General features: G+C 42.9%; 1 pseudogene; it reads right to left on the bottom strand.

Annotated features, from left to right (window-relative positions):
* Positions 1 to 260: 260 nt before the first annotated feature.
* On the bottom strand, positions 261 to 4465 carry LOC117313377 (uncharacterized; annotated as a pseudogene).
* Positions 4466 to 8104: the final 3639 nt, after the last annotated feature.

Genomic DNA, 8104 nt, shown 5'->3' with positions numbered 1-8104 from the left:
TGGATCCCTGCCTTCCAGATTGAACATGGATGTCTCTTGACTGTTTCTGAGTTGGTACTGAATTCCCATGGCTAGATCCCTGCCTTCTAGTTGTACTGAATCCAGAATGATTATGGGAATCAGCTGACTGCCTTGTCTTTGACTGTCCATGACTTGAATCTTGTCTTCTTGCTCTGTTGCTTTTGATCCCGTATGGTCAAAACTAGAAACTGATTGTCCATGTCTAGACACTTGCTTGGTTGTAGCTCTATCTGTTGACCTCAAAGGACTAGAATTACGACTCCTTGTTCTGCTGGCCCCAGAAGGTCCATACCCAGACTGCCCATAGTCATATGCTGCACTTCCATAACTGCCATGTTTCCACCCTTGACCTGATCCATGTCTTTGTCTTCCACTAATCTGTGACTGAGAATGACATACCAGATTGAGCATGGCTGCTACTTGACTGTTTTTAGGCTATCGCTTGACTGCCTATGTGTATCATGTGACTGTGTATGGCTGGACCCATGTCTCTCTATTGTGCCAGATACTAAATGTCCATGGGTAGATGTGGTCTGCCTACGAGCTGACTGTGAGTGTGTAGATTTGTCTCCTGTGTGTCCATGGAAAGATACCTCTTTCCCTGAACTTCTGGATCCTGATTGTTCATGAGTCGACATCTGCCCTTGATCTGATACTGAGCGCTTAGATGTATCTCCTGAATGTTCATGTGCTCTGCTTGTATTAGTGACTGAATGTTTGGGGGCAGACCCAGAATGTTCATGAATGTATTCTGAGAGTCTCTGTGAGACTTCTGAATGCCTTTCACTGTCACTGGACTCACTGTGACTAGATCCCTGTCTTCCAGCTGTACTGGATCCTGACCATGTGGATTGTCTATGACTAGAGTGGCCGTGTCTAGTGGTATCTCCTGACTGTTCATGAGCAGTTCCCTGTCTCCCTCTAACTGTGGATCCTGACTGTCCATGTTGAGGTCCAGCCTGCCCATGAGCGGATCCTGAGTGTCTCTGAGACTTCTGAATGCCTTTCACTGTCGCTGGACACTGTGACTAGATCCCTGTCTTCCAGCTGTATTGGACGCAGACTGTGTGGACTGTGTGGTGTCTCCTGACTGTCCGTGAGCAGTTCCCAGTCTCCCTTTACCTGTGGATCCTGACTCTTCATGTTGAGATCCAGTTTGCCCATGAACAGTTCTCTGTCTCTCTCTAACTGTGGATCCTGACTGGCCATGTTGAGATCCAGCCTGCCCATGAGTGGATCCTGAGTGTCTGTGTGAGACTCCTGAATGCCTTTCACTGTCACTGAACTCACTCTGACTAATCCTTTTCTTCCACTTCTGCTGGATTCTTCTTATGCAGAATATTCACGACTTGTCTCGTTATGTGTCATGGTATCCCTTGACTCACCATGAGTAGATTCTTGTCTTCTTGTGCTAGATTCTGATTGTTCATGGGTCATTGCTGTATCTCCATGACCTATACCAGAGTGTCTACTTCTGTCTCCTGATTGTCCATGGGTTGTATTTTTATTTCTACTTGTATTAGATCTCGATTCTCTATGGTCGTTTCCAGAATGTCCATGGGTAAATGCTGAATATCTTTCCCAGTTATCTGACTTGCCTTCACTGTCATTTGACTGGCTATGTGTTGTTTCCTGCCTTCTGGACGGTCTCCTTTCCTGACCTGATCCTGGCCTTTTCTGGCTATGTCCATGAATGCTGTCATTATCGTCAGTGTGACTTCCTGGTATCCTGTGACCCCTGTTTCTTTCATTATCACTCTGAGTAGTTCTTTCCTGACTGCTTCCTCTTGTTTGACTGTGGGGTGAATTTGATGTTGGTTTTCTACATATTGGACACTTTTTGCTTGAACTAGGCCCATTGCTTCCTTGTCTACTTACCCTAGATTTATTTTTGTCATAGCCAGAGGATTGACCTGGGCTAGACCCATGTTGTCCAAAGCCAGAAGACCGACTTGAACCGACCATGTTGGCTAAAGCCAGATGATTGACTTGAGCTAGACCCTTGTTGGCCATAGCCAGATTGCCCTGATCTAGACGCATGGTGTCCAAAGCTAGAGGACTGACCTGAGCCAGATCCATGTTGTCCAAAGCCAGAGGACTGACCTGGTCCAAACCCATGTTGTCCAAAGCCAGGAGACTGACCTGAGCTGAATCTATGTTGACCACATTTAGAAAATTCATTTGAACCAGGCCCTTTTTGGTGAGAATTTGAAGAGTATCCACGGGAACCAGATCCATGTTGAGCATAAATAGAAGACTGACGTACTCCAGACTCATATTGTCCACAACAAGAGGACTGACTTGAATTTGTTCCCTGTTGTCCTCCACAGTTCTGTGGCTGACCACATGCTCTAGATCCATATCCTCTCTGACTAGAAGACTGGCTACAGGAGCTAGGCTCATGTTGACCATATCCAGAGGACTGACTTCCTGAGATATATCTGTGACCTTCTTTTCCACTACTTCCTGATTGATAACCTGATTGGGTATAGCTAGATTAGTTTCCTTGCCCTCCAAATCTACCTGCCTGACAAGAACTAGAAGCGTTTTGTAGCCTTCCACACCCACCTGAACTGCTGGAACCACATGTGTGGCTTTCCCTTCAACCATTTCCTGAACTTTTAGAGCTAGACCCAAGTTTTTGTCCTGCACTCCTTGACTAAGTAAAGTTTGATTCATGTTCACTATCATCTAATCCACGTGACAGACCACCATGACCTTTCCTTCCCCCACTCTTTGATCCAGATTCAGGTTCATATTCCTCCCCAGATTCCCTAGAGGGGCTAACATGTGACTTGTTTCTTTTTTCCTCCAGCTCTCCAGAGCTGGAACCATGTCTTTCTTTGCCACTACTCTATGAGTGACCAGAGCTGGACCCAAGGAGCCTTTTTTCAGATCCCTTTTGGCTCTCTGAGCTAGATAAACCACATTGCCTTCCCAGCCTCCTAGAGCTGGACCCACATCTATGTTTCACAGTTCCCCTCGAGCTCTCAGAACCATAACCATGCTCCTCTCCCTCACTGCAACTTGAATATCTGTAAACTGATTTTTGTCCGGATGTATCCTCTTCTTCCTCTTCTGCTTCATTTTCTTCCTCTTGGTGTCGGAGACCATGTCTGTGCTTCTTTGACCCTGAAGCTTTGCAGTATTCTTTGCTGAGAACCTTGTTGCAAGCCATAGCCAGCTTGAATACCATCAGAAGAAACTCAGTAAAGTCCACTCTTTGGTCATGATTTCGATCTAGCATATGCATGATGACACCACTGTGTCTGGATCATCTGGGTTCTGTATACAAGCAACACATCAAAGGAGACCTGGTCAGCCTAGTCCATATTCTCAGCTAAAATATTTGGGTAGAGCTATAGAATTGTGAATGTTTGATGTTAGATATTTTAATCCAACCAAGAAATACTTTAGGCTAAGGCAGCCTAACAGCACCTAGCAGGTGTGAAGAGGTGATAGAAAGGAATAAAAGCTATTGGGATCCTCAGCAGGATACAGTTCAAGGACCTAAGCTAGAAAACTAGGTACTCAGGTATGGCATACAGGAAGGAGCTGAATAAACCAAGTTCAGTACCTGGTGTATTTTAGTTTTACATACATTTTAAGTCTTGCATACTAATATATTCTATGTTACGATCTATAATTTTTTTTTTTTTTGCAGTACGCGGGCCTCTCACTGTTGTGGCCTCTCCTGTTGTGGAGCACAGGCTCTGGACGTGCAGGCTCAGCAGCCATGGCTCACGGGCCCAGCCGCTCCACGGCATGTGGGATCTTCCCGGACCGGGGCGTGAACCCGTGTCCCCTGCATCGGCAGGCGGACTCTCAACCACTGCGCCACCAGGGAAGCCCATGATCTATAATTTTGAAGCTAATAGTTGATGGAAGTAGATGAAAAAAATGCTTGTATTTTGTTTTCAGATTTTAGTCACCTTGGCTACTTGATTGACTCCCCTTATAGATGTTTTCCCTCTCTTATACCTTTTCTTCCTCGTTTACTAGGGTAATTTATAAATTGATATCTTAGCACAAATTTATTTTCTGCTATTTTAGAAGGAAAAACCTGGGGGCATGAAAAAGTCTGAAGGTCTGCATTGTGGGAGTGTACAGGAAAGTGAGGAAGAAAACATTCACCTTTCTAAAAGTAAACACTGCCTCAACAGACTTTTGGATGTCCTCAAAAAGTACTGCTCATAGAGTTAGCTCAAAGGCCATGGGGACTGTGCACTTTTTAGCTACTCTTTAGTCATATAACAGAGAATGTACAGGACCCTAGCAGCTTTCAGTCCTGGCACATGGTCCTCACCTTCAGAACTGGACGAAACTCTTTCTCCAGGAGTTCCTTTAGTTCATCCTTGCTCAGTGTGCCACACTTCCCATCCTTCTTGGTGTATTTGTAGAAAACATCAGTGACAGTGACAACACTTCTCAAGAGGTTGGTCATCTTTTTGCAGCTTTAAGTGAACCTGAAGGAAAAGAAAGGATCCTATCATTCATTTTATTTTCTTTTAAATTCTAAACAGTTCTGATTTTAATAATCATCATCATGATTTTTCAAATATCTTGTCTCTTTTAAACCTAAAATACATCAACAAGTAAGGATAGGTCACGGATGTTACAACACACTTTAACACAGTGAAAACTAATTTTGTTAACTTTGAGTTATGTTACTAAGATCAAGTCATGGTATGTTACTGACTGAACTGGGACTAGATCTCAGATCTCCATGTCCTGGATGAATATATTCTTAACACAGTATCTCTACACTTTGTGTACTTTGGTTTTCTGGGTGTTAGCCTGGAGCTTCCAAGTCTTCTAGAACTGCCGAGATTTATTTCCCCAGTCTCTCTGGCTAGTTTCAATGGTTTTCTTGAGTCAAAAATAACAGACCTTCTAACATGAATACCTACCTCCCCTCTGGGTACCAGAAGCTAAACTGGACTGTAAAGGCATTTAACAAATTAAAAATGGGCAAAGTGGGCCAACACTATCCTGGTGCTTCAGAAGCATGAGATAGCCCTCATCAACGCTCAGGAGGTATCCTAACCTATGCCTTGACCAAACACTGTTCTCTTTCAATAATCGGGGGAAAGAATCAGCAATGTAGGCAGTAGTTTGACTAGCGGATGATTAGATCTTGGAGCTCTGGAAATTGACACTGACCAAGGATGGGACTCTACAACAGTGCTGGTCTTTTCCCTATTTGAGCTAGACAACCCAGAAAACATGGCATGAAAAATAATTAGGAAGAGAGTATTAGAATGGCCTAGAAGAAGGCAGATTTCTACTTACATTATTCTTCTCCACAACAAAGACAGATTTATTCTAAAAATACCCTGGAATAAACTAAACTGACAAACAAATAAGCAAATGAAAAGAAGAAAAAAGAAAGAAACAAAAATAAAGGAAGGCAGGGCTTCCCTGGTGGTGCAGTGGTTGAGAGTCCACCTGCCCATGCAGGGGACACGGGTTCGTGTCCCGGTCCGGGAAGATCCCACATGCCGTGGAGCAGCTGGGCCCGTGAGCCATGGCTGCTGAGCCTGCGCGTCCGGAGCCTGTGCTCCGCAACGGGAGAGGCCGCAACAGTGAGAGGCCCGTGTACTTCAAAAAAAAAAAAAAGAAGAAGAAAGGCAGAAAGGCCAAATATATATTAACTCTGCCTTAGCTCATACCCCTGGATTTCTACCATGGGCAACAACCAACCAAATATCCATTGATATAGCTGGATGAATTTTCTCTCATCTGGTTCACCAAAGGAACAAGTAGGATAAAGCCTGATGCAGCTTGCAGGGTGACAACGGATTGAGCTAGTGGCCCTTATATAGCTAACATGTCGGTGCTGCCCTCTGTGGGATGGGCTGATTCATTTCAACAAACCTAACTCCACCTCTGTGCATGTTTACTTTCCTACCTCTTCACATTCTCATCTCTGAGATGATTGCAGAAAGGCTGGTACCGGCCCACCTACCAGTATGAGGACACGTTGCACGACACTTTTCTCAGGGTCATACACTTGTGAAAAGCAGAGATTATGTTTTAGAGGACAAATGTAGTTCCATCCCTTTAGTACCCACCAAAAGTAGCAAAGTGTAAGATACTTGGCAGGTGTACGATAGATGCTTATTTAATTGAAAATGAACCTGGGCCATTAGGATAGCCTAGTTCACGTCTTTTTACAATAATAATAGCTATTATTTATTGAGAATTTACTATGTACTAGGTATTGTGTTGAATTCTTTTCACATATCATCTCATTTAATCTCCACAACAATTTCTATGAGGTTTGTACTGTATTCCATTTTACAGATGAAGAAACATGGTCAGAGATCATAAGAGTCCTCTCCAAGGTCACACAGCTCGAAAGTGGAGGAACCAGTGTTTGAACCTATATCTACTTTATCATAATGCCTTTTCTTATTTTTTTCTTTTTTTTTCTTTTTTGCGATACGCGGACCTCTCACTGTTGTGGCCTCTCCCGTTGTGGAGCACAGGCTCCGGACGTGCAGGCTCAGCGACCATGGCTCACGGGCCCAGCCGCTCCGCGGCATGTGGGATTTTCTCGGACCGGGGCACGAACCCGTGTTCCCTGCATCGGCAGGCGGACTCTCAACCACTGCTCCACCAGGGAAGCCCAATGCCTTTTCTTTTAACCATTTTACTAGCATACCTCTGCATATCTATTACATACACCTATTGCACAAAAAATTATGCAGTGTTTTAGGAAATATGTGAAAGAGTAATAAAAGGAGTGCTATCAGCCAGGAAGAGAAGAAACATACTCTCTGGCCCTGTGAAGGCTTTTTTCTAGGCTATAAAATTATGTCGATGGGCTATACATAAAAGTAATTTTTTCAGAAGTGTTCAGGGTGAATTTAGAGTAGGCTTTCTTCTAGCATCCTGCTGTCCATTGGTAGTCTGGCGGCTTTGGGCCCAGACCCTTGGGAAAATGTCATTTATATACATAGAGTATATCAAATATAATGCCTGAGGGAATCGCCTGCCATGGCAGTTTTACATGCTTATATATTTATTCTTCACAATAATCCTGTGAGGTCAGTATTATTATCATTCTCATTTTACAGATAAGGAAATGAAAGCATAGAAACATTGAATAATTTGTCCAAAATCACATCTAGTAAGTGGCAGCACTAGGATAGAAACCAATACTGTCCAATGCTAAAGCCTGTCACTTAACCACGTATATACCACATATTTTGGGTCGATCAATTCCTATCTGGGTGCTCCTTCAGGGAAGCCATTAATCTTATTTACCTCACTGTCTAGACAATGCCTAGAACTTAGTTAACACTTAGAGAGAGTGTCTGCTCAAAAAATGTTAATGGATATACCACTGATGTATCCATTGCTCTCATAGCCAGGGAATCCCAGACCAAAACAATGACACAGAATGTTATGTTGTCTCTTGGATATTATGGTCATTTTCAATTGTATGCCTTTTTTGGAATTGTGCTTGTTTTTGTTGAGATGACTCTTGTGTCAGGAGGACTTTCAGACCCCCAGACTCCACACTGAGGTAGACTTTTAAAGCCATCCTTTCACTGCAACTTGATTCTAGTTTAGAACTTTGAATCTAGTTCCATAGTTTGCCTGCTCTCAGAACTCTGCCACTCATGCTTTTATTTTTTGTGCTCTGATCTCTCTTCCTCTTTTGACTTGCAGGTCATACTAAATAAAAGTATAGACTTAGGAGTCAGAAATATTTGAGTTCAGATTTCAGCTCTGTCTTTTACTGGTTGTGTTCCTTGGGCAATTATCTAATCCTCTGAGCCTCAGTTTTCCAATTTTTATAATAACACCTACCTCACTGGTGGAGATTACTTAAGATAACATGTGAAATTGTTTAGTACCTATCTGGCATATAATAAAGCTTAGTAAATGATATAATTATTGCAAGATACTTTAAAAATATTTTATAGCATCTATCACAGTGTTTTACACCTAGGAGGCACTCAATCATGTTTGATAAAAATAAATTAGGAGCTAACAGTTGGCTTTTAAAGGCAGAAATACTACTTATCTGTCAAAAGCATTGCCCCAGAAGATGTCATGATTTTTTTTAATA

The sequence above is a fragment of the Tursiops truncatus genome, chromosome 1 (assembly GCF_011762595.2).
Source record: "Tursiops truncatus isolate mTurTru1 chromosome 1, mTurTru1.mat.Y, whole genome shotgun sequence".
NCBI classification, from domain to species: domain Eukaryota; kingdom Metazoa; phylum Chordata; class Mammalia; order Artiodactyla; family Delphinidae; genus Tursiops; species Tursiops truncatus.
Note: the sequence above shows the minus strand (reverse complement) of the source record. Positions and strands in the feature narration are given on the sequence as shown.